We start from the raw sequence: 26,112 nt of genomic DNA, 5'->3' as shown, positions 1-26,112 counted from the left end.
AGCCTGGTATGCACTTTACCATTCATCTGTGTTGAGCCACAGTGGAGAGTCAGGGACTGTTTATTATATTTTCAGTGATGATCAGGATTTCCCAAAACTGGCATGTGACCCATTTGGTGTGTTCCCCCTCCATGTATCTGTTGTAGGACTTTGGGATGTCAAGGTGACCTCCAGAGTTCTCAGTTAATAATGATCATAAATGTCTTTGCTGAACTTTACCAATGGTTAATTCTACGTTAGGTTCTTTATTTATACCATCTCATTTTATCCTTATGAAATCCTGTTAAATAGATACCATCAGCATTTAAAGGACAGTGAAACTGGAGTTTAGAAAGGTTAGTAACTCGCCTAGCTTTCAGACTCCTATCTGTTTGCATTTCTCCAGAGGTCCTCACAGGAGTGATACCATTTCTTTAATTTATCTCACCTTCTGTTGCTGGCTTTACTGAGAAACATTAAGTGGTAGATGAGTAAACTTTTAGGAGGGGAAGAAGAGCAAGTATCTCAGACTCCTAGGGAAAATTCTTGGATAATATGTTTAATTTTCTCCCTTCCAGTGGAGTCAAGTTGATGGTTATCATTGAATGTTCTCTCTGACCAGCTGAACTTAGCTGAAATCTGGGAAACAGCCTCATGTTGGGCTCACACGTGCTAGAGAAGTTCAAGGCCTGGAGTTGCAGATGTTTCTAGTACAAATTGCTAGATAAAATGTAAATATCTATAGTTGTGATGAAAAAATATAAATCTTCACAGAGTTTGTAATAACCACAGAATTTTTTTCCTAGTAAGAACACCTTAACTTTACTTCCCAACTGAAGACAAGACAGGATATGTGAGAAATTTATATTCTTGATGTAATTCTTTCTCAACTTGCACCATGGATTCTGTGGTGAAGTCATGTTATCATTGACTTCCGGTTATGGCCCTAATATGATCATGCTGTCATGAAGTCTGCATCTGCTCTATTTTGAAATAAGTATCTTAAGAGTCTGGAAGCATATTAGAAATATGTAGGTTTTAAAAGAGAAGTTGATGAACTGAAGTTAATTAAAAATACAAAAACAGGTGTAAGATCAGTCTTGGCAATCAATTGTGTTCTAGGAAGCACTGAATTCATCAAACAGAATTAAAGTTGTTATAGGTGTAGAGAGATCCTTATCCCTGCTGTGGGCTTCTTGTGATATCCCCAGAAAAAGAATTTTCTGAGACTCATATGGGAGTATCCAATATTGTAGAAAGCTTTATTCCAGTGGACTCAAACCCCTGAGTTTCCGAGATCCCATTTGCCTTTGTCCCCCCAAAGAAGAAGTGACTTTAGCAGAGCTAGAATCAGAGTCAGTGTCCAGAGTTGTCACTCATGCTGGAGCCAGGTGCAGTCCAGCATCAGGCTAGTTTAGTTTGTGTTCCCATTTGCAGTCCATTAGTCCATTGCATGAGGGGTCCGCATGGCCACATGGCTTGGAGGGAACAAAGAAACAGGAATAAGAAAGCACCATGAGCCAAGAGAATGAACTCCTTTGGGGGATTACGTATCCCCAAATTTTCATGGGCTTGCATTGGTTCTACTCATTTTGGCCCAGAGATCATTGACCAGACTGAGTGGAACTAATGCAAGCCCGTGAAAGACACCTGTAGTCACCCCATCTTCACTGACAGACACCTCCCATAGTCACCCCAACTTCACTGTGCATGCATCTATCTCCTTTGTTGGACTCCTTACCCCAGTGATCTGCAGGGAATGAGCTGGTGGTTACCTGGGGAGTATGAAATTGCAGCTTCCTGGTGAAGTTGCCCAAATGACATGCCTATAATGTCTGGTTTCCCCCTTTGCTCCTTTCCTCAGCTATATAATAAAAACCTAATATGCAAATCGACTGAGCAGTGGAATGATTGACGGAACAACTGGTGGAATGACCGGTGGAATGACCAGTCGTTATGATGCGCACTGACAACCAGGGGGCAGACGCTCAACGCAGGAGCCTGCCCCCTGGTGGTCAGTGCACTACCACGGGGAGAGCGCTGCTCAGGCAGAAGTCAGGCTCATAGCTGGTGAACACAGTGGCAGTAGTGGGAGCCTCTCCTGCCTCCGCAGGAGCGCTAAGGAGCAGCAAGCTAAGCAGTAAGGAGCAGTGAGCAGGTGAAGCGGGCCTAAGCCGGCAGTTGGACATCCCCCAAGGGGTCCCGGACTGTGAAAAGGTATCAAAGTCACTATTAAAGTTAACCTAGTTAACTTAGATCATGGTGAAAAAGAAGAACATTTTTTACTACCTTAACTTTTCTAATAAATTGTGGGCCTTATAGGTTTATTGAATTTATTGTACCCTTCTTTAAGCTTTATGTGTAGGTCATTTCTGCAAACCAAATATTTGAGATTTCTCTTTCCTGTTAAATAAATCCTCAAGATTTTCTGCTTTGGTTTATTAGATAAAGATTGTTGGTGGCGTAATAACATGGCTGGGGTGGTTTTATCTTAATACCCCGTTTGCTGTAGGATTTAGGCTTATTATTTAATCTTAAGAACAAAGATTAATCTTTAGAAGTATTGTTAAGTTTTGGTGGCTGACCAGGGCCACGATGTGCCTTCTAAATGGGGCAGAGAGCTCAGAGGCTATTTAAGGAATTCAGTTCTGGGTGCCCTCATTACAGCAAGATGCGCAAGGACCTTAGGCCTGTTCACTGGCCTGTCCTCGACTGACCACTGCAGCAACAAATCACCTTGAGCGGTTCACCTTGTCTTCAGGTTGCAGTCTTTCATGTTTAACTGCTTTGATTATTTGAAAGCTCTCTTTAATAATGATACATAATTGCAATAATCTAAGTCCATTAAGGGCATGCCACATTTCACCTTGGTCCACCCACCATCCGTCGGCAATGTCTGTTTCTAAGTATTACCTGCATCTTCATCATTCACCCAGCAAAGACTTATTGAGCTGTTTTGTGCCAGGCACCTGCTGTGGATGAGGGACTGTGTTGAGTGCTGTGCAGAAAGTTTAGCAGTTCTCTTCTCAAGATGCTTCCAGCTCTCCGGGGAACTTGGGAAGAATTGAGGAAAATATGTCCAACAGGAGATGAATGAAATTTAAATGTATTGTCTACTTTTTATTATTATTATGAACACATTGCATAAGGCTTTGTGGAAAGTTTGGAAGATATAAGAAAGTCTGAAGAAGAAAAAAGTCATCCATCCTTCTCCCACCCAAGTAATACCATCACCCTTGTTTTTTCATGTTTCCTGTCTTTTAAAAATGGCTTCTGAGAATAAGCAAATCATAGTGCTCTGTCCAGTAAAAAGGGCTTTAAGGTGGAATTTGTTGGGGAGGAGGCATGAGGCCCCCGGAAAACAGCAGTGTTTGCTCTGTGGGGGACTATGACATCAAACACAGCAGCCTGAGGGAAGGTTTCTGGGATTTCTCAGAAAGAAAACTTTGGGGAAGAACCCCAGCAGCAGTGTCGACCTTAGATTTCTCTGCGCATAGTTCCTGAATTACAAGTGTGTTGTGTCCTAAAACTTTGTAAAATGGTAGTTGGCATTCCAAATGCTTTTCTCAAACATTAATTTTGTTTTAATCTAGTCTAGATGTGTAAGACAGAGCCTACCCTTTAGGACAGGATGTGAGAGATGATTTACAAATTACAGTGTGTCCACTGCATGACCATCGGTTAAGGCTAAGAGAGTTCATAGCAGGAGAAGCAAGAAAAGAAACAATTTTATTTTTGAGAGTCTGTTTATTTTGATATATTGTCTCATTTAATTTCATTGCATTTAAGAAGGGATTTTCCTCATTTTTCTTTCATTTTTTATTTATTTATTTATTTATTTATTTATTTATTTATTTATTTATTTTGAGAGAGAGAGAGAGAGAGAAAGAGAGGAGAGAAGAGGAGAGGAGTGGGGGGGAGAGAGAAAGAAACATTGATTTGTTGTTCCACATATTTATGCATTCATTGCCTGATTCTTGTATGTGCCCTGACCAGGGATCAAACCCACAACCTTAGGATATTGGGATGACACTCTAACCAACTGAGCTACCCTGGCCAGGGTGATTTTCCTCATTTTTCTAGTTTAAAGTTAGAAAATGGATTCAGAGGCTAAGTTGCTTGTCTGGGTTACGCAATAATTGGCAGGCTTTGGGACCAGAGACCTGGGTTCCATCCTACCAGTGTGACCTCAGGTAATTCGTTAATTTCTGTCTTAGTTTTTTTTTTTTTTTTTTATTCTTACCTCAGGATATTTTTCCATTGATTTTTAGAAAGAATGGAAGAGAGGAAAAGACAGTAATATCAATGTGAGAGAAACACATTGATTGATTTGCCTCCTGCACGGGCCCTGACTAGGTGACTAGGGTGTGGGCCTGGGAGGAGCCTACAACCCAACCCAGGTACATGCCCTCAACAGGAATCAAACCCAGGACCCTTTGGTCCACAGGCTGACGCTCTATCCCCTGAACTAAACCGGCTAGGGTTGTCTTAGTTTTTAAGGCAGGGACAGTGATGATGCTTAATTCACAAGGTTATTGTCACCATGAAATGAGACAATGACCATGACGCCCTTCTCACAGTTTGGATTCAGTGCCAGTAGATGGGAGCTCTTAGGATGTTAGTTGTTTGGCAGCACACACACAATAGGTGTCAACTACCCATCCTTCCTTCTTACAAGCCTCCTAGCTCCTCTGGTTTCCTATTCTCTTCCCTTGGATTTTTAAGGACCCTGACTGAGAGATCAACTTCATTTGGGTTATAATGGTGGGTTCTTGGATTTGTAAAATAAGGTTCATCAGCATATGTAGGAAAATCCCATCTCTGGGGTAGCCGTCTTTGTGAGGTCATCCTATATAATAAAAGGCTAATATGCAAATTTTCCCCTAGACTTGAAGTTCCACTGGGAGTTCCACCAGGGGCAGGGCTGGCCTGCCCACCACCCAGGGTCCCTCCCACCAGCTGGCCCAGTCCTGATTGGCCCTGATGGGGCAGGCCAGCCGGACCCTATCTGTGCATGAATTCGTGCACTGGGCCTCTAGTCCTTAATATTTTCCCTGGGTGTCTGATTGGGGAAGGCTAGGGCTACGAAAGCCAAGCGCTAAGATGGGGAAGGTGGAAGGGAGCAGAGGGAAGAATCAATTTGGGTATTTTCCTGTTTTAATTTGCTACCTGCCAGCCTCAGCAAGGACTGTCCTATGACCCGGTGTGGCTGGGGTTTGTAACAGTGAGCAGAGATTAAGGGGGCAGGATGGGTACTTCTGTGGGAGATACTTGGTTCTCCTGGCATACATGCTTTTTCATTCACACACAGTTCAAGTCACAGTTTGTTGGAAGCTCTCCTATGTTCAGGGCACTGTTAGCCTTGAGACCCAAAGGGACCGTCCATCCTCATGAGAGCAATCAAGTTGACAGATGAATAACAGAAAATTACAATTTACTTTTTAAATACCAAGGTAGAGGGAAGCTGGGGGAGCTTTGCCAAATTGTATTAAAATTATTTTTCTGTGTTTGCTCCTTCCATTAGACCTTGAAGGCCAGGGCTGCGTCTTTTGCAACTTCGTATTCCCACAGCCTAATCTTGAACTCATCCCTGAATAAATGTGTGTAAATTCAAAGCTGGTGCAGGAATACGGTAGTTTGTCAGTGGTGCATTTCAACTCCCTATGTATTTGTGGAAGTCACAACCCTGTAAATGGAGACATCTGGATTATTTGTAATTCCAGTTTTAGAAGGTAGAAAGTGGAAATTGTGACTGATTCATGCCAAGAATTTGGGTGAAAGTGGCTGTTTCATCTTGGAGTTTCTTCATGATGGAAGAGAGTCTTAGGGCCTAGAATTTTAGAAAGAGATTTCACAAAGTTCAGAGAAAATCAGTGTACCTCCAAGGCCAGCAGAACTATGAAAAGGAATATGATTTCATCTAGCTGGATGGAAAACTTTAAGAAACAAAAGTTGTGACTGTAGGATTCTAATCACACTAATGAGCAAAAATGGGGCCCGCTTCTGAAGACGGCAGCACTGCTATTTAGGGCCATTGCAGAAGAAGCCAGATTTTTAAAAAGTAGCTTTATTGATATATGATTCACATGCCATAGAATTAGCCCATTTAAAAATGTACAGAGTTCCATGGTTTTTAGTGCATTCACAGCTATGTACAACTATCACCGCAGTCAATTTTAGAACATCCTCATCACCTCAGAAAGAAACCCATGTCTTTTAGCTCTCACTTCCCCTTCCCCTCCCCTCAGACTTAAGCAACCACTAATGTACTTTCTGTCTGTATAGATTTGCCTATTTTGGGTGTTTCATGTAAATGGAATCATGTAATACGTGGTCTTTTGTGAGCACGTATCAGTTCTTAATTCTTTTTTTAAAAATATATTTTATTGATTTTTTACAGAGAGGAAGGGAGAAGGATAGAGATCTAGAAACATCGATGAGAGAGAAACATCGATCAGCTGCCTCTTGCACACCTCCTCCTGGGGATGTGCCCGCAACCGAGGTACATGCCCTTGACCGGAATCGAACCTGGGACCTTTCAGTCCACAGGCTGATGCTCTATCCACTGAGCCAAACCAGTTAGGGCTCAGTTCTTAATTCTTATTGCTGAGTAATATTCCACTGTATGGATATATAACATTTTGTTAATTCATTTATGACATTTGGATGGACATTTGGATTGTTTTCACTTTTTGGGTATTAAGAATAATGCCTCTATTAATGTGTAAGTCTTTGTGTGCACGTGTTTCATTTCTCTTGGGATGGAATTGCTGGCTTATGTAGTAACTCTAAACTTTTAAAAATAAATATATATATTTTATTGATTTTTTTTTACAGAGAGGAAGGGAGAGGGATAGAGAGTTAGAAATATCGACGAGAGAGAAACATCGATCAGCTGCCTCCTGCACACCCCCAACTGGGGATGTGCCCGCAACCAATACATGCCATGACACATTATATTACTTCAGGTGTACAATATAGTGGTTAGACATTTATATAACTTATGAAGCGATCTACTTCCCATCTGACACCATACATGGTTCTTACAATATTATTGACTATATTCCCCTTGACTGATTTTATAACTGGCAATTTGCACATCTTAATGCCTTCCCCTTTTTATCCATTCCCAGCAACCTCCCTCCCATCTGCTGATTTGCATTTCCTTAATGACTAATGATGTTGAGCCTCTTTTCGTTGTTTATCGGTTATTTATATGTCTTCTTTGGAGAAATGTCTGTTTAGAGCCTCTTCTTATTAAAACATTGTCTTTTTATTATTGAGTGTACAAATCTTCTATCAGATAAGTGATTTGCAAACATTTGCTCCTGTTCTGTGTTGTCTTTTCCTTTTTTTTCTTCAATCTTCACCCTAGAATATGTTTTCATTGATTTTTAGAGGGAGAGAAAGAAGGAGAGAGAGAGAGAAACATTGATTAGTTGCTTCCTATATGCGCCCTGACTGGGGATTGAACCTGCCACCGTTTGGTGTACGGGACACTCCATCAAACTGAGCCACCAGGCCAGGGCATCTCTTTCCTTTCTTAGGAAGCCAGATTTTAAGTGGTGCACAAAAGAGAAAAGGGCACGTAATAAGCATGGAACAAGAGAGTCGGCTATGGCTACAAATGTTTATTGAGATTATTCCTAGGATGATCTGTAGCTGCTAGGAAAAAATGTGAAATTACCACAGTTATTTTAAAAAAAAACTTTAAAATTATAATACACATCAAAGGCACAAATCGTAAATATACAGCTTAAATAAATGATCAGGAAATGAATACACGTGTCCTCACCATGCAGGATCAAGAAAGAGAACATTCACAGCCCCTCAGAAGCTCTCAGTTGTCTCTTTGTGATCACTAGCCCTCCTTTTTCCTCAGAAGTAACCACTCTTTGACTTCTAACACCATACGTTAGTTTTTACAAACATATAGGAAAGTGCAGAAAGCACAGATATAGTGGGATAGATTTTCACAAAGCGACTACACTGTATAATCAGACTCAGATTAAGAAACAGATATTGCTAGACCCTCAGAAGGCCTGGTTCCCACCTTCCAGTCAAAGCATTACACCTCAACTACTAAACTATAGCTTAGTTTTTTGGGTCAGTTTGTGAACTTTATATTAACGTGATCATGCATAATATATTCGTTTGTTTCTAGCTTCTTTCCCTCAACATTGTGTTTGTGAGGTTCATTCATGTTCTTGCACGTATTTGCAGTTGATTTATTTAGTGCTGCCTTGAACATCCCTGTGTATGTCTTTCTGTAAAGACATCTACAGGGGCTATAATTAGGAGTGGACTTGCCGGGTCATGCGGTATGTGTATATTCACTTTAGTAGACACCGAGAAACAGTTTTCCGAAGTGGTTGTATCAGTTTACACAGCCATCAGCAGTATATGACAGCTCCACATTCTTGGCAACTCTCCGTATTGCCTGCCATTGGACTTTAGCTGTTCTGGCAGGTGTGTAGAAATATCCATTGCGGCTTTAACTTGCCTTTCCCTGAAGACTAATGCGATTGAGCACCTTTTCATGTTCACTGGCCACTTGATTCCACTTTTTGAGTAATGGAAATGTTCTAGATCTTCACTGTGATGGTGAGAGTGGTTGACTATGGACACATTTGGAGAGTAAGGCTGACAGGATATGCTTAAGGTCTGGGAGTGCTGTGAACAAGAGGAGTCAAGAATGGCATTAGGTGGAGGGAAGTTGGGACATGGGAGACAGGAAAGGCAAAGAAGATCCGGAGTTAATTATAGCCAAACCTTTGCATTTTATGCATGTAATCAAAATAGTTTTTCAGCATTTTATAAAGAAAGGCCATTTGAATACCAAAATAATAAAATAAATGAAAAAAAATGGGAAGGACATAACCTCAGAATAAAAGGCAATCCTTTAAATTGAATAAATTTAGCTTTCTGAAATACTCATGAACAAGTTTTTTTTTTTGTTTTTTTTTTTTTGCTTTTTTTTCTCATTTCTCTGAAGACCCACAGATGCTGATGTTGTTTTGCAGACCAACTTTGGGAATCACTGGTCTGTAGCATTATGTATATATCCTTTGATTTTGATACTATTAATAAATGAGCATCATATCTGTCCTGAAACTTGCAGTAAGATTGATTGAGGTTAGAGTCTAAATATGAGAAACCATAAAAAACATGGTCAGAGTAGGCCATGTGTCATTTCTAGCCCAGAAATACTTCATCTCTTAAAAAAAGAGAGCCAGATGCCTCCTAAAAGCACATATGGTACACGTGCAATCATAGTAAGGCTGACACTCATCTTAGTATCTTCTTTGCTATTGGGCTCTATGAAATTACTGTTTCTAAAATTTTGTGTTGAAGTAGCCAAGTTCCCAGTTTTCTTTAGCAAATTGATTTGTCTTGTCCTTAGGGACAAATACAGCTATGTTTTAACCTTTGGGTATACCATCCCCCTACCCCCCGCCCCCAATGTTACAGCTAAGTGTAACTACAAAGTATTTGGTAAAAGTCATGTGGGGCAGCAGGAGGGGGAAGTGGTACTGTAGTAACGAAGGTGGAGAGGAGTGTCCGTGACCCATAGCTTGGTTGGCACGAACAAGCAGACTTGTTTTGAATCTCTGTTGAGGCGTACTGGTGCTTTCCTTTGAATTGGATACCATCTTCTATTCGGCAGACCATTGAGACGCCTTCTCAGTGAGAATCAGTGTCATTAGAAAGCCTCAGAAGTGTGTAAGTGATCTCGTATGTGAAAGTGTTGCCTTTGAGTATTACCTGGGAAATATCTTGTGCAGTTTCATAATGAGTAATTTGATTACTCAAAGTTATCCAATATCCTTTGTAAAACTCTGTGACCATGTTAAAGAACAGTGTTACTAACAACTTTCCCATCCTTGCCAACTGGTTTTATGGGACGTAATGTCTTTCTACCAAGAAGAGAACTTTAACATGCATACTCCTCTGCATTTCCAGTCTGCTTTTGGCATTAGGTAATAGTGTCATATTTTAGTTACCTGATGTGTCTGTGGTTTTAACTTGACTGTCTTGCCCCGAGGGATGGGAGAAAATAAGTGAAAAGTTCATCGCTGCTTTGTGAATCAAGTTGTGCCTTGGCACGGAGCGCTGATCATTCTGGCATTCCAACACAGCATTAGATCACCTTGTCTGCAGTTTGGGAAGGTTCTGTGCTACCTAACACTGCAGGATTCTCCACAAACTCGAGCTGGTAAAAAGGAGGATGTTTATTGTATTCTGTTCTCAAAATCTTGCCAACTTACTATCATCACACTCTTTATTGATAGAAAATTAGTTAGGTAAAAATCATTTTCTTCTTCGTGCATGGCAGAGGTGATGAAATTTATGAGAAAGTACATATAAGGAGAGGTTGTGAGTGTTGATTGTGGACTTGAGCCCTGGCTTGAAACAAAACTCTTGACTTATAGCAGAATGTTCTGTGTCACTTGTTTCTTTCAGTCTCAGCTCTTGTATGAGAAACAGTGAAAGGAATATGTGCTTGGTGAATCGGTCAGAGTTTTTAGTTACAGATACTAAGATCTAGTGTAGCTAGAGTAAGCACAACAGGACTTATTAAAGGGAATAGGTAGCTTAGCAATCATTAGGAGGGCTGAAGAAAGAGACTGTAGGCTGAGTTTCTGGGAACGGTTGCCAGTTCTGCACCGTGGGGGCCAGTGCTGCACCATGGGGGCCAGTTCTGCACTTTGGGGGCCAGTTCTGCACTGTGGGGGGGCCATTGCTGCCCTGTGGGGGCCAGAGCTGCACTGGGGGGGGGCAATGATGCTCTATGGGGGCCAGTTCTGTACTGTGGGGGCCAATTCTGCACTGTGGGGTCAGTTCTGTACTGTGGGGGCCAGTTCTGTACTGTGGGGGCCAGTTCTGCACTGTGGGGTCAGTTCTGTACTGTGGGGGCCAGTTCTGCACTGTGGGGTCAGTTCTGTACTGTGGGGGTCAGTTCTGTACTGTGGGGTCAGTTCTGTACTGTGGGGCCAGTTCTGTACTGTGGGGGTCAGTTCTGTACTGTGGGGGCCAGTTCTGTACTGTGGGGGCCAGTTCTGCACTGTGGGGCCAGTTCTGCACTGTGGGGGCCAGTTCTGCACTGTGGGGTCAGTTCTGTACTGTGGGGGCCAGTACTGCACTGTGGGGTCAGTTCTGTACTGTGGGGGTCAGTTCTGTACTGTGGGGTCAGTTCTGTACTGTGGGGTCAGTTCTGTACTGTGGGGGCCAGTTCTGTACTGTGGGGTCAGTTCTGTACTGTGGGGGCCAGTTCTGTACTGTGGGGGCCAGTTCTGTACTGTGGGGGCCAGTTCTGTACTGTGGGGCCAGTTCTGTACTGTGGGGGCCAGTTCTGTACTGTGGGGTCAGTTCTGTACTGTGGGGTCAGTTCTGTACTGTGGGGTCAGTTCTGTACTGTGGGGGTCAGTTCTGTACTGTGGGGTCAGTTCTGTACTGTGGGGGCCAGTTCTGTACTGTGGGGGCCAGTTCTGCACTGTGGGTGTCAGTTCTGTACTGTGGGGTCAGTTCTGTACTGTGGGGTCAGTTCTGTACTGTGGGGGCCAGTTCTGTACTGTGGGGGCCAGTTCTGCACTGTGGGGTCAGTTCTGTACTGTGGGGTCAGTTCTGTACTGTGTGGGCCAGTTCTGCACTGTGGGGTCAGTTCTGTACTGTGGGGTCAGTTCTGTACTGTGGGGTCAGTTCTGTACTGTGGGGGCCAGTTCTGTACTGTGGGGGCCAGTTCTGTACTGTGGGGGCCAGTTCTGTACTGTGGGGGCCAGTTCTGTACTGTGGGGGCCACTTCTGTACTGTGGGGTCAGTTCTGTACTGTGGGGGCCAGTTCTGCACTGTGGGGGTCAGTTCTGTACTGTGGGGTCAGTTCTGTACTGTGGGGGCCAGTTCTGTACTGTGGGGTCAGTTCTGTACTCTGGGGGCCAGTTCTTTACTGTGGGGGCCAGTTCTGCACTGTGGGGTCAGTTCTGTACTGTGGGGTCAGTTCTGTACTGTGGGGGCCAGTTCTGTACTGTGGGGGTCAGTTCTGTACTGTGGGGTCAGTTCTGTACTGTGGGGGTCAGTTCTGTACTGTGGGGTCAGTTCTGTACTGTGGGGGTCAGTTCTGTACTCCGGGGGCCAGTTCTTTACTGTGGGGGCCAGTTCTGTACTGTGGGGTCAGTTCTGTACTGTGGGGTCAGTTCTGTACTGTGGGGGCCAGTTCTGTACTGTGGGGGTCAGTTCGGTACTGTGGGGTCAGTTCTGTACTGTGGGGGCCAGTTCTGTACTGTGGGGTCAGTTCTGTACTGTGGGGTCAGTTCTGTACTGTGGGGGCCAGTTCTGTACTGTGGGGGTCAGTTCTGTACTGTGGGGGCCAGTTCTGCACTGTGGGGTCAGTTCTGTACTGTGGGGGCCAGTTCTGCACTGTGGGGGTCAGTTCGGTACTGTGGGGTCAGTTCTGTACTGTGGGGGCCAGTTCTGTACTGTGGGGGCCAGTTCTGTACTGTGGGGTCAGTTCTGTACTGTGGGGGCCAGTTCTGCACTGTGGGGGTCAGTTCTGTACTGTGGGGTCAGTTCTGTACTGTGGGGTCAGTTCTGTACTCTGGGGGCCAGTTCTGTACTGTGGGGGCCAGTTCTGCACTGTGGGGTCAGTTCTGTACTGTGGGGTCAGTTCTGTACTGTGGGGGCCAGTTCTGTACTGTGGGGGTCAGTTCTGTACTGTGGGGTCAGTTCTGTACTGTGGGGGCCAGTTCTGCACTGTGGGGGTCAGTTCTGTACTGTGGGGTCAGTTCTGTACTGTGGGGGCCAGTTCTGTACTGTGGGGGCCAGTTCTGTACTGTGGGGTCAGTTCTGTACTGTGGGGGCCAGTTCTGCACTGTGGGGGTCAGTTCTGTACTGTGGGGTCAGTTCTGTACTGTGGGGTCAGTTCTGTACTCTGGGGGCCAGTTCTGTACTGTGGGGGCCTGTTCTGCAATGTGGGGTCAGTTCTGTACTGTGGGGTCAGTTCTGTACTGTGGGGGCCAGTTCTGTACTGTGGGGGTCAGTTCTGTACTGTGGGGTCAGTTCTGTACTGTGGGGGCCAGTTCTGTACTGTGGGGTCAGTTCTGTACTGTGGGGGCCAGTTCTGTACTGTGGGGCCAGTTCTGTACTGTGGTGGCCAGTTCTGTACTGTGGGGGCCAGTTCTGCACTGTGGGGTCAGTTCTGTACTGTGGGGGTCAGTTCTGTACTGTGGGGGCCAGTTCTGCACTGTGGGGTCAGTTCTGTACTGTGGGGGCCCATGCTGCACTGTGGAACTGGCTCTCCAAGGAGCTGCTGCCCCTGCCTGGGTGGGGATGCTCCAAAGAGAAGCCATGGCCAGAATCCCTTCACTTTTGTCTGCCAGCAGAATGGATGCCACACGCTCTGCCACCTTGCTTCTTTCCCCAGCTAACTCCATTCTTAAGGAGTCCTCTGTGGTGTGTCTGGTTGGCAGAACATAGCTCATAAGTCTCCCCGTACTAAAGGGTGGGGAAGCAGGAAACATAATCCTCCCATCCCCGATTTATTTATTTGTTTTCATTTTTAAATTCTACTTGGAAAATGGGCCAAAGGTTATGGGCCTCTTGAATAACATGGCCATTACAGCACCTATTTGAAATAATACAATTTTTATGTATCAAGTGAATACTTGGAAATTTGTTCTTGAGTTTTAAGGAAAATGAATCACAGAAGTAAGAATTTTGTTCAGAATTACTCTTTGGTGGGAGAAACTGGACATCACATGGTCCAGGCCCCTGATTTTGTAGCTGAGGGAAATTTAAGCCCAGGGGGTGAAGTGATTTGCTCAGGGTTAGTGGCGAGGCCTTTTCCCACAGAGCCCTCTAGGAAAGCAGAGGTTTTCCCTCTCTTGCGTTCCAATCTTGACATTTAAGTCCTGATGTAAGTAGTCGGGTTGTCTCCAGGGGCTGATGTTGGTTGGATGACATTGGTGTGCTTGTATGTGTTCACTGAATACTTGTAAATTTATTCTTGAGTTTTAAGGAAAATGAATCACAGAAGTATGACTTTTGTTCAAAACCACACTTGGGGGGCAGGGGACACCTAATTGAAGATGTAAGTTTCACTTGGTACACCAAACTACAAAAATGAAGGGTGCTTATAAACAGCTCTCTTCTGTTTATACTTCTGGGCAGTTCATAAATTTGCTCATATACAACTCTGGATAAGGCATTCGTTATTACTTGCATATTTAGTACAAGATCAGAATTACTAGGAAACTTTGGTCTGTCTAATTTGTCACCGACAAGTCTTTGCTCGGAGCTGCCTTTGCAGTGCATCGTATCTGACATAGTCTAAAGATTGCAGTCCACCTTTACTCCATTCATTCTGAACCCCTTTATTCTGCCATTCTGGCCTTTTTCTTTTTAATAGCACATATCCCTTCTAACATTACATAACAGATAGTTTGTATATTATGTTGATTGCTTATGGTGTCTCTTCCAGGCTATTAGCTCCATAAAGGCAGATTTTTCTCAATTTGTGTATCCTTAGCATGAAGAATAAATAGTACCGGCCCTATAGTAGATATTCAATAAATATATGTTGAATGAATGAACTTGGCAAAAGCAGATATTCTTTTTTAAAAAAAATATATTTTATTGATTTTTTACAGAGAGGAAGGGAGAGAGATAGAGAGTTAGAAACATCAATGAGAGAGAAACATCGATCAGCTGCCTCCTGCACATCTCCTACTGGGGATGTGCCCGCAACCCAGGTACATGCCCTTGACCGGAATCGAACCTGGGACCTTTCAGTCCGCAGGCCAATGCTCTATCCACTGAGCCAAACCGGTTTCGGCAAGCAGATATTCTTTAGGATTCCTATTAGTAAAAACACAGATTCTGAACCCTAGTTATTATTTTATTCATGAACTCATTGGGGATGGCAGACTCATCATTTGGATTGTAAAGAAAATAAGCAGTGTTCTGGAATCTCTTTGCCTTTTTTTGGCAATAAACAAGGAACTTGGATTCAGATGAAAAAAATCATAAGATTTTCAGATATTATCAGTGGAACACATTCTTTAACTATTAAAATCTAGATTACAAAATGATAAAAACACACACAGTCTTTTTCATATATAGACTTGGACAGGGCTGGTTTTAAACAAATGACTTAGCTTTTCATTTTATTTTTCTCCATTTATTTACTTTCTTATTTTCATTTTCAACATTGTGGCAAAACGAAACAGATTTAAGAGTATGAGGTACTGAGGCAATGGTGAGGGAAGTGGGAGGAACCGAGGTCTCTGTGGAGTGGAAAAGGTTTCTGCAGAGTCGTCCAGATGTGAAAGTACATTCTGAACCTTTGTTGGAAAAGCTGAGACGTGAGACAAGGAGGCACAGTTCATTAAATTAGAGTATACAGTGTCTTAAAATGTTCACTTAGCGAAGCTGGTGGTCGTCTCCTAATAAGTTCTAGGATATACTGTAGTTTATAAAGACTAACATTATTATTTAAAGATGTATTTGACTTCTAGAATTCAAGGGAAATAAAGGTAATACTTAATGTCTTAGGAAGATGTTAAGTCCAAAGCTTAAATGATTTGTCTAATATCACACAACTAATTCATGGCAGAGTAGGTACTAATTTTTATCACAAATTTTCAATGAAGTATCCTTATTAGGAGAGGTGTGTATAGACTGTCTTTGGAGATAATCCAGGGAACAATTATGAATTTGTATAGAGATTTATGTTTTAGCTTAAAATTTTTTAAAATATATTTTTATTGATTTCAGAGAGGAAGGGAGAGGGAGAGAGATAGAAACATCAATGATGAGAGAGAATCATTGGTCTGCTGCCTCTTGCATGCTCCCCACTGGGGATTGAGCCCGCAACCTGTGCATATGCCCTTGATCAGAATCGAATCCAGGACCCTTCAGTCTGCAGGCTGATGCTCTATCCACTGAGCCAACCAGCCAGAGCTTAACAATTTTTTAAAAATTTATGCAGATATTTCATCCTATATAAATTATTTATGGACTTTTCTTTTTAAGTGTATTAGCATGTGGTATTTTTTGTTTGTTTTTTGTTTTTGTTTTGTTTCTTTGCAAAAAATGTGCTTATTGAGGAATATCATTTGGAACTTGAGGACATGAACAGAATGAAAGATCACCATAGGCTGTCTTAGAACGCTTAAAAAAATCAGAGTTTTAAAGAAAATTACAGCAGGGAAACAATTCTACATGATCTCTTTTGATGTTAAATATTATATTAGAGGGAATTAATGATAGTACAGTGAAAATACCTTACGTAGAAAATATTTTAAATTTCAATTTGAGAAGAAAAGATTACTCTTTCTGTCATTTCAACATTCTGTTTAAGTGAAATAAGATACCCTGTTTTGTATCTTTTCACTTCCAGTAGTTTGGAAGTGATTGATTTAAAAAGAGAGAGAAAGAGACAGAGACAGAGAGAGAGATAATGATTTGTATAGATAATTTGTATATACTTTTCCCTGACCATGAAGTTAGACCATACTTGTGTGGAGAAAGACAGCCAATCTCCACCCTACCACTTCCCCAGCAGGGAATACTGCAAGCATGTCAAACTCAAAGGCGAACATGGGCCAAATAAACAAGGTTTAAGTTTATGTGGGCTGCAAAAAAACAAAAGCTTCAATTATCATAGAAACGTAGGTTTATTTGATAGAGACATGCTGAATACAAAGGGCTGAAGTAAATGAGTAATCGTTAACATAAAATAGTACATTTTAATAAAAATTAATATTTTTATTGAACATTAACTTACCAGACACTGAATAACTGTACAGATTAATAAGTATAACACAAATAAACCTATTTTTCTTGGTCTCCAAAAGCAAAATATTTTCTGTTGCGCACACCAAACAAATCAGTACAAGACTAATGACACGGCAATCGGCTGCTAAAGTATTTGCTGCTATTATTAGTGGAGAGAGATGGTGCTCCTGTGTGAAAGGCGTGTAAGGGAAATGAATGCAACGTGATTATAGTAATCAGTCCTTAGCAAACGTAGTTCGTTATCAATACCTAGAGGCTCAGTGCACGAAATTTGTGGACTTGGAGGGGTCCCTCAGCCCAGCCTGCAACCTCTCGCAGTCTGGGAGCCCTTGGGGGATGTCCGACTGCTGGCTTAGGCCTGTGGCGCTCAAACATCTTTGGACATCTTTAGTGCTGCTGCAGCCATCCGTGAGCCCGGCTTCTGGCTGAGTGGCTCTCACCCTGTATTGAGCGTCTGCCCCTGGTGGTCAGTGCTTGTCATTGTGACTGGTTATTCTGCTGTTGGGCCAATTTGCATATTAGCCTTTTATTATATAGGATTATGTATAACAGGATATTGTACAAATTAAGTTATGAAATTTTTATTAAAACTTTTCTTACATACCGTTATATTGGCTGGGCAACCAAAATATTCATCGTGGGCCATATGTGGCCTGTGGGCTGTGAGTTTGACATGCTTGCTCTAAAGGTTCTTATTTTGTAATCTTTTATGTAAATAGTTTTTTTTTTTGTAATACATGGTTAAGTGTGACTTACCATGCCACTGAATTATGACTTTATTTTTATATGCCCCAAAATTCTGTTTCCACAATTGATTAGAAAGCCGGGCATCATAGGAAGAACACTAAGCTGGCAGTCAGGAGATCCTGACTTAATATTGCTTGTAAAATGAGGGTTTTACTGTGGTAAATGGGATACTGAGGTTATTTCCAACTCTAAAAGTTTATGATCTGTATTTGTTCATGATCTGCTTAGTGCCTCCATCCACATATTTTCTAAAATTTAAACATACAAACAGTTGTGCGTTATTTCAGGTTTCATTGTTTCCACACAAAATAGTTCCCTGGCGGTGAAGATTTTGGGAGCCAGTACCCCTTGCTTTCGTCTGGTCAGTGAGTTTCCTGCGTGACTACCAGAGAAACCAGGCGAGAACTTTCTTAGCAGTCCCTGGTGGCTCACAAAAGGTCCTTTTATATGAGACTCTTAGCATTTTGAGACAACGTCTAAGACATGAGGAATTTTCATATTGGGCCTGCAATGTTTAGGTAATGGACAGTTGCTAACCCTGAGCAGTTTGCCACTTGGAGTCCCAGTATTACTGTTGGAAGTAGCCTTCTGAGTTTTTATTGCCTTGTGCTTGCAGATTATTGTTTTGATTGTAGGTGTAAATTATAGGAGGCCTTTGGCAGATGTGTGTATAGCAGGTCCTCTAATAATGTCTCATTATAATGTTGATGAGATGCCTAGAAACTTAAATTTTATTTGTGGCAAAATTGGTCATATTATATGTCATTTCACTTAAAGCTGTAGAACCTATTGGCGACGGTAATTGAGGACTTACTATACACGATTGTTTTACCATGCTAGTATCACATACCCATGCTCTTTTTCTCCTGGAAGGCGTGCATACTGTTGTGTGTGTTTTCAGTTAAGTCTGTATCACACCAGCCAGTTTACTAGCTCTAGGTGGAGATGCAGAAATACCCTATTGAATTATTGAATTCTTATCCCAGCCTGGCAGAGTTGTGTTTAGCAGTTCATATATGGTATGTGTTGGAAGGCACGTCTTGGCAAATGGTGAGTGACTTTGGTGGGGAAGAAGTGCAGTCTGGGTAAGATGGCTGGGCTGGAAGCCCCTGCTCCACAGTTACACTGCTATTGTCGCTTAGCACCCAAGAGAGGTTCACTTGTCATTTTTCATAAATCATAGCTCCAAAGTCAGAGATAGTTCTCAAGTCCCTGAATTATTTTGTGATTTTGCTCTCATTATTTTTCACATCGTCTGGATTTGAAGTTTTGAAGAACTTGGCACTTTGCTCAGATAGAATACGCCAAGGTATTCCATTAAAGACTTACTGTGAGTCTGAAGAAAGCCTTTATTCCTCTTTTATTTCGCTAAGGTATGACAGTATTGGAGCAGATGGAAGGCTAGAGTTTGAGCTTCCGTTGTGTGAAAACTTCACCAGCCAATTGGCTGACTCTTGGTGGTAAGACAGGAAGAGCCACCCACATTTTCCCTTTTGGGTTTGAGTCACAGAAAACAGGTTTCCTGCAGAAACCATTTGGCTTCAACAAGTGTAGGAAATTTCATCTTTGATCAGATTGATGTTTTTATCTTCATTGGGCATGTATTTCAAATTAATTATTTTCCTCTTTTCAATCCACAGGTTCAGTTTCAAATTGGAATCTCCTGTAGTACTGACTGCAACCTAATTTCCAAGATTTTTATGTTAGAGGTAGATCAAAAGGACTATACTTTCAGGTAAGGATCTAATTTTCTTTATATTAACAATACACAGCTACTTTGCAGAAGTCTAGAGTTACCCTTGCCCCCTTTCACATGTATAGGTGGCACATTGAATTTTCCAGACAGGTTTTTACCTGTTCAGGGTTCCCTAAGAGGTGTCAATGGGGTTGGCTACATGGAATATTTAGAGAAGCTATATGTGGTGGCAGTTAAAACATATTCATGCCCATTTAAAGTGGCTTGTAAAACTATAAGTTTTTGTTCCTTTTAGGGGAAGGAAATCATCCTTTCCTCTAATACAGCGCTTCTCAACCTGTGGGTCGCGACCCCTTTGGGGGTCGAACGACCCTTTCACAGGGGTCGCCTAAGACCATCGGAAAACACATATATAATTACATATTGTTTTTGTGATTAATCACTATGCTTTAATTATGTTCAAATTGTAACAATGAAAATACATCTTGCATATCAGATATTTGTATTATAATTCATAACAGTAGCAAAATTACAGTTATGAAGTAGCAACGAAAATAATTTTATGGTTGGGGGTCACCACAACATGAGGAGCTGTATTAAAGGGTCGCGGCATTAGGAAGGTTCAGAACCACTGCTCTAATACCTGCCGTTTTCCTCCCAGATTGATTAATTGATCTACTGTCTGTCGTTCGTTCTTTCTTTCTATCTTTCTTTCTTTCTTTCTTTCTTTCTTTCTTTCTTTCTTTCTTTCTTTCTTTCTTTCTTTGTATCTATCTATGTATCTATGTATCTATCTATCTATCATGTATTTTCTATATATATAGAACTTAATGACATGGATGGTTTTAAGGTTAATTTCTCTACCTTTGTGGCATCCCAAAGTATTTATAATAATTCTGGGCATGAGAAGATTAAAGAAAAAGATCTGCACCTGAGATAATTTACAATTTACAGGGTTAGAACTCAGAAATGAATTTTCCCAGGAGGAAAGGGAACTGTGCAGACCAAAACCAAACACTTTCCCCCTCTCTCCTTCCAGAAAAACACCCCCAAAACCCCACATTGATTGCACAGAAAAAATTGTGCTGAGTTGGGATTGTCATAGTGTTTCTGGATGCAAATGAAAGCACATTTCAAAGAAGTAATATATCAGCTTTTTAAGCAATTACCTAATTTCCCTAATTTACTTTGAGGTAGTGAGTCACTTCTAAATTAGTTTCTATACCTCTTTAGGCTGGTGACTTTCCAATTTTAAAATATGTGAAACTCAGTTTTAAATGATTGGCAATTGAGCGAATAATCCAAAAATCACTTATCAGTAATGCATTGTAGGATGCTTCTTATAGCAGATTTAGTTTCCTACCTACATTGCCAGTTAGCAGGATTTACTCTGGAAAGCATTATTAGCACACCAGCAAAGACAGCACAGTGGGGAGGAACTGGCTCGGGGTTTGTAACACACCACAGATGCTGTGTGGACATAATTTCTTTCCTGTGCACCCTGAGGTCAGCCTTAATCAGAGCTTTGCAGTAACTTCTTAACTAATTTCCCTGCATCACTCTTTGTAAAGCTGGGTCTTATTACTCTCTGCTTAGAACATTTCAGGGCCTCCCTGTTATCTATGGCAGTGATTCTCAAACTTTTTGGTCTCAGAATCCCTTTATATTGTTAAATTGTTGAAGCCCCAAGAGACCCACAGGTTGAGAACCGCTGTATTAGAGGAAAGGTTGATTATATCCTTCACTATTGAAATTAAAACCGAGAAAAATTTACATAATGGAATACTACTCTGCTGTAAAAAGGAAGAGAATTTTACCCTTTGAGACAGCATGATGGACCTGGAGAACATTATGCTAAATGAAATAAGCCAGTCAGAGAAAGACAAGAACCATAGGATTTCACTCATATGTGGAATTTAATGAACAAATTGAACTACCAAGCAAAATAGAGACAGACTCAGAGAGCAGGCAGACAGCTCGAGGTGGTGGTGGGGGTGGTGGTATTGGTGGAGTGTTGGAGGCATTGAGCAAAAAAGAAAAAAAAAGAGAGAACTCATGGACATGGACAACAGTGTGGTGATTGCAGGGGTAGGGAGGCGGGTGGAGGTGGAAGAGGGCATAGATGGGATAAATGGTGATGAAAAAATAAAATAAACTAAATAAATTAAAATAAAAAACCCCCCAAGGGAATATACATTTCCTTAGTGCAGAGTGATGACATAATCGCAGTCATGCAGCTTCTGGGGAACATGGTACAATTGTGAGAAAATGAGAGTGAAACAGGCAGGTAGCATGGTGTTATTTTTAAACGTCAAGATTTATTGAGGTATAACATTATAAAGTGAAACCTACCCTTTCTAGTGTGCAGTTCTTCTCTGTGTTTTGACAAACATGTATGGTTGTGTAACCACAATGAAGTTATAGAACATTTCCATTTCCCCAAAATGTTCTCCTACCCTTAGCCTCATACCCTCTGACCTATTTCCTAGCCCTTTAGTTTGCTTTTGCCCAAATGCCACATAAATGGAATCATACAGTCTGTAGCCTTTTGAGTCTGGCTTCTTTCCTTTAACATAATGCATTTGAGATTCATCCAATGCAGTTGTGTGTATCACTAATTTGTTCCTTTTTATTGCTGAGCCTTACTCCAATGTAAGAATATACTGCAGTTTGTCTGTTTACGAGTTGGAGGGAATTTGGGTTATTTCTAATTTGGGATGTGTTTTAGTTTTTTTATTAAAATAGTTTCAACCTTACAGACCTCCTGAAAAGGTCTCAGGTACCTCCAGGATCCCAACACTTCTCTCTGAGAACCTTTGGTTCTCCTCAATACTTGCCTGGGTGTGATGTAAATGCCAAGATCTAGCCCAAGGGTCTCCTTTGTGCAGGCCCCTCTAAGCCGTCTTCTCACCATAACTCCTGTGCGCCTTTGTCCCAGGGCTGGGCTGGTCATCACCATCTTTGTGTTGCTGCTGCTGTGGTTTCACTGTTCAGTAGTTGTTTAAGGATGTGATAGCTTCCCAGCTTCTTGAGGGCAATGCCTTTCCTCTCCATCCTAAGCACATGCCTGGCACTTAGAAGAAGATATAGTACATGTTTGAATGAATGAATAATAATCCCTTACATTTGTAAAGCATGTATTATTTATAAGATGTTTTCCCATAACATGTTTTCAAATCTGCAAAGTACCTAGCACAAAGGATTTTTATGTCTTAGTAAGAGGCCCGATCCACGAAATTTGTGCAAGGGGCTCGGCCCTCGCAGCCCTGGCAGCCCTGGCTGCCTCGGCCCTCGTAGCCCCGCACCCCCTGCCTCATCTGGAAGGTCGTCCGGACAGTAGCTTGGATAGTTGTTCTGCTGTTCAGTCTAATTAGCATATTAGTTCTTTATTATATAGGATTTTGATCAGATAGGTATATTAAGTCTTAAAGTTGTGGTCTTAACCAAGTTACACCTTAGTAGACCTGGGGAGCTTCTAATAAATGTGCTAATACCTCACCAATTACATCTTAATTTCTGGAGGTCAGGCCTGGGTATTAATATTAAAAAAAATATTACTGTGGAATCTGATGTGCAGCCACAGAAAATCATGGGCACAGAGTTTGATTTGCCATGAAGTCTTAGTGGTGATTTAATCAAGGCTAGAAACATGTTCCAAATTAAAGAAAAGAACAAAACTCCAGAAAAAGAACTAAACAAAATTCAGAGTTCAAAACACTGGTTATAAGGATGTCAAGGAACTTCGGGGAAGAGTAGATGAACTTAGTGAGAACTTCAACAAAGAGATAGAAAACATAAAAATGGAGATAAAAACCATAAAAAAGAACCTGTCAGAAATAAAAAATACATGAACTGAAATGAAGAATACATTATAGGGAATCAAAAGTGGAGTAGATGAAGCTAATATCAAGTCAGAGATTTGGAATATAAGGAAGCAAAAAATACCCAACCAGAACAGCAAAACAAAACAAAAATAATCTGAAAAGATGAGGATAGTATAAGGAGCCTCTGGGACAACTTCAAACATACCAACATTCACATCATGGCGGTGCCAGGAGAAGAGCGAGAGCAAAAAATTGTAAACCTATTTGAAAAAATAAAGACAGAAAACTTGCCTAACTTGGTGAAGGAAATAGACATACAAGTTCAGGAAACACAGATTAACCCAAAGAGGCCCACACCAAGACACATCATAATTAAAATGTAAAAGGTTCAAAACAAAGAGAGAACCTTAAAAGCAGTAAGAGAAAAGCAGTTATCTACAAGGAAGCTCTGATAAGACTGTCAGCTGATTTCTCAACAGAAACTTTGCAGACCAGAAGAGATTGGCAAGAAATATTCAAAATGATGAAAAGCAAAGACCTACAACCAAGGTTCTGATGTTACTTTTAAGGTGTTTATTGAAAAACAAGACCTGGAAAGAACCAAGAGAACCAGAGAAACTTGCTTCAGGAAGGAGAGCTTAGGATGTCACCTTAGCCTAATTTGAATTCAGGTTGGTAAATAGGAGGCTTTAGACAGGCCTGTACCCTCATGTCCCTTGCCTCTTCCTGAACTACCTATAAGTTGTACAGTCTCACTTCTGAAATTGAATAACCCTTCCCCACTTTCTCCTTTGTTAAAAAATGTGTTATATACCCAAATATTGCCTCACCATCTTTGAAATTTTTATGGGGTTTTCATGCTTTATGAATTCCTCATGTGTATGTATTAAAACTTGATATTCTCCTGCTTGAAAAAAAAAAAAAAAAGACTAGAACCCAGGTCTTTGACTCCTCTAGTGCCTTTTTTCTCTGCACTGTGAACTTTCATGTGGAACTTTTGTGTGAATGGAAGCACTGCAGAGACTGAGAGCCTTGGTGTAGATATTAGCGTTTCCAGGGCATGGAGGTACTGTAGCCTCAAGACCAGAACACTGGATTTAGAGTCAGTAGACCATGTTTACATTTGGGCGCTGTACTTATTAATTGTTAATTAATAAGTACTTGAATGTTCTCACTTTTAAAATAAGGATACTACCTTAAATTCTATAAGCTTATTGTGGGGATCAAATTAGGTAATGTGTTAGAAGATTTATTTAAAATATAAAATCCTTTTGTAAACTCTAGTGCTTTCTAAAACTTATTTTTATTTTAGCCTAGTGTATTTATTGGCTAACTTTCCTTGAGGGTCATAAATTACACAAGTAATACATAAATACAATCTCACTGAAATAGTCAAATAGCAGAATTATTCAGAGGAAAACTAAGAGGTCACCATTTCTTGCATACTTTCAATTCTTTGTGTATGAATTTAAGTACATAAATATGTACGCATGTAACATAAGTTATTTTTTGGTTGTCTAAACATAGTCATATTTTATATGTTTTATGTATTTTTTTAACTTGATAACATGTCTTAGATCATTCCATATTAGTATATATAAATTCCTCTTATTCTCTTTATAGCTGCTTGATTTTTTCAATATTTTTTATATTGATGGACATTAGCCTGTTTCCAATTTTTTACTTTTGCAGAAAATGTTAATGAACATTATTAGAGTTTTCTTATTAAAATATTAATTAATTCTTATTAAAAGATTTATTTTGTCTTCAGATTATTGAGAGATGAAGTAGTAAATGTCTTGCATATGAAATCTTAGACATTGTATGCTCAAGTCAGAACAGAACTTAGATTTTTTTTTTAAATTGTGGTAAAGTATACTAGGCCTTGGAGAACCTATTCATATGGTTTTGTAAATTTTCCTTTTTTTTTTTTTCTATTTTTATTTTTTTTTTAATTAAATCTTTATTGTTCATATTATTACATTTGTTCCTTTTTTTTCCCCCCCATAACTCCCCTCCTCCCAGTTCCCGCCCTACCCTCCGCCCTCACTCCCCACCCACTGTCCTCATCCATAGGTGCACGATTTTTGTCCAGTCTCTTCCCACATCTCCCACACCCCTTTCCCCCCCAAGAATAGTCAGTTCATTCCCTTTCTATGTCCCTGATTCTATTATAATCAACAGTTTATTCTGTTCATCAGATTATTTATTCACTTGATTCTTAGATTCACTTGTTGATAGATGCATATTTGTTGTTCATAATTTGTATCTTTACCTTTTTCTTCCTCTTCCTCTTCTTAAAGGATACCTTTCAGCATTTCATATAATCCTGGTTTGGTGGTGATGAACTCCTTTAGCTTTTCCTTATCTGTGAAGCTCTTTATCTGACCTTCAATTCTGAATGATAGCTTTGCTGGGTAAAGTAATCTTGGTTGTAGGTTCTTGGTATTCATCACTTTGAATATTTCTTGCCACTCCCTTCTGGCCTGCAAAGTTTCTGTTGAGAAATCAGCTGACAGTCGTATGGGTATTCCCTTGTAGGTAACTGAGTTTCTTTCTCTTGCTGTTTTTAAGATTCTCTCTTTATCTTTTGCTCTTGGCATTTTAATTATGATGTGTCTTGGTGTGGTCCTCTTTGGATTCCTTTTGTTTGGGGTTCTCCGTGCTTCTTGGACCTGTAAGTCCATTTCTTTCACCAGGTGGGGGAAGTTTTCTGTCATTATTTCTTCAAATAGGTTTTCAATATCTTGCTCTCTCTCTTCTTCTGGCACCCCTATAATTCTGATGTTGGTGCGCTTGAAGCTGTCCCAGAGGCTCCTTACACTATCCTCGCATTTTTGGATTCTTTTTTCATTTTGCTTTTCCGGTTGGATGTTTTTTGCTTCCTCGCATTTCAAATCATTGACTTGATTCTTGCGCTCCTCTGGTCTGCTGTCGGGCGTCTGTATAATATTCGTTATTTCAGTCCGTGTGTGCTTAATTTCTAGTTGGTTCCCCAATATAAGATCGAGGGTCTTATTAGTTTTCGTGTAGATCTCATTAAGTTTATCGGCAGCTTCTAAACAGTTCTTGAGA

General features: G+C 41.0%; 1 protein-coding gene across 32 annotated transcripts in view; it reads left to right on the top strand.

The window, feature by feature from the left end:
• SIPA1L1 (signal induced proliferation associated 1 like 1) overlaps window positions 1-26,112 on the top strand; it is a 352,094-nt gene that overhangs the window by 16,693 nt on the left and 309,289 nt on the right. For 31 of the 32 annotated variants that reach the window (XM_059691698.1, XM_059691696.1, XM_059691712.1 and 28 more), the window contains one exon: window positions 19,158-19,252. The gene's annotated coding sequence lies outside the window, so the exon portion shown is untranslated. Of the gene's footprint in view, window positions 1-19,157; window positions 19,253-23,689; window positions 23,709-26,112 lie in introns of those variants that run through there. The other variant, XM_059691707.1, reaches the window with a different exon arrangement.

Source organism: Myotis daubentonii, chromosome 1, assembly GCF_963259705.1.
Source record: "Myotis daubentonii chromosome 1, mMyoDau2.1, whole genome shotgun sequence".
NCBI classification, from domain to species: domain Eukaryota; kingdom Metazoa; phylum Chordata; class Mammalia; order Chiroptera; family Vespertilionidae; genus Myotis; species Myotis daubentonii.
Note: the sequence above shows the minus strand (reverse complement) of the source record. Positions and strands in the feature narration are given on the sequence as shown.